We start from the raw sequence: 1365 nt of genomic DNA, 5'->3' as shown, positions 1-1365 counted from the left end.
ACTTTTCTTTATTGAAGTTGATTTTGTCAAATATATTTTTTTAATCTTGTTCATTTAACAGTGGTGTAAGCCTCTTTTAACATGTAAACAAAAATGTAACAGGTGTAGAACCACACGGATTCAAGAGTCACATGTCTAATTTTGGCACAAAGCTTACAGTCATGTGTTAGGATACTGTAACAAATCTATGGAACAGTGCATTTAATGTATGCGACACTGTTTTGACTCCTGTAGCATACATGAAACAACCTGCAGACAGACCCCAGTTCAAATGTACATTTAAATTTACATTTAAAGTGGCTTCAATGTGGTACTCAGTTGAAAGTGTAGGATCTTACCATAGCCTCAACAATTTTTAAATCATTAATCGTTTCCATTACAGATCTGAATGCAGCGCTCCGTCAGTCTTAATTTCCCTTCAATCCAAACAACATACTTTTTTTTTTTTTACACTACTCATAAAACAACCTTTTCTTAACAAACCATTCTTGTTTGGTTAAGTTGATGCAAGAGTGGAATAATCACCATTTAAATGAATTTTACTTATATATACTTTATAAACACCCCAACGCCAAATAAATAAATAAATAAATAAATAAAAAAAACTGCACTGGATACATATAAATAGTTAAAATGCAGTTTACTAAATCGAAGCCAAACTGCAGAAAGGAAGATAAGCAGAACAAACTGAGAGGAGAACAGCCTGCTGGAGAGGTAGGACAACTACAAATCCTTTTCACAAAAAAAGAGAAGCAGCGTTGCTTTAGGCTAGAGACGTCATCACATCAGTAGCTTTGCTTTGTGATAACACAGCTCTGCACAGGGGCTCGCTTTATTTTATTTTACGGATAACAGATACTTGGTTGTGTTGTAAACGTTCTACCTGCATAACTTCCACTGCAACCTGTGCAACGTATAAGGAAGAATTTCCGTGAATGTAAAACCGCACAGGTGCATCAAGTTAGACGACGAAATGTGAAATGTTAAATACTTAGAAAGGGTAGATCGTTTGTAAGTTATGCAAAGAAAACTGTGGTTTTCCTGGATATTGGCTTGTTAAATACTTTGTTATTATTTTTTATCCTGAAGATCTGTTTTACTTTATTGTGAAAGAAAACTCTAAGCTAACTTAGAAAACAGAACATTAATGAGTGTGTGTGTGTGTGTGTGTGTGTTTTTTGTTTTTTGCCTGAACAGACAACTTAAAAAACAGTGCAGTGGATTCAACGCGCAAGGAGCTGTTTTATGCACCCCGTAATAAACGGTGTGAATTTACGAACAAACAACTATGTTTTGACATTTAAAGGCATTTCTTTTGATGAAAATACTATGGGAGAGAGTTTAACTGTTTTTAACATAAGCACG

Source organism: Polyodon spathula, chromosome 3, assembly GCF_017654505.1.
Source record: "Polyodon spathula isolate WHYD16114869_AA chromosome 3, ASM1765450v1, whole genome shotgun sequence".
NCBI classification, from domain to species: domain Eukaryota; kingdom Metazoa; phylum Chordata; class Actinopteri; order Acipenseriformes; family Polyodontidae; genus Polyodon; species Polyodon spathula.
Note: the sequence above shows the minus strand (reverse complement) of the source record.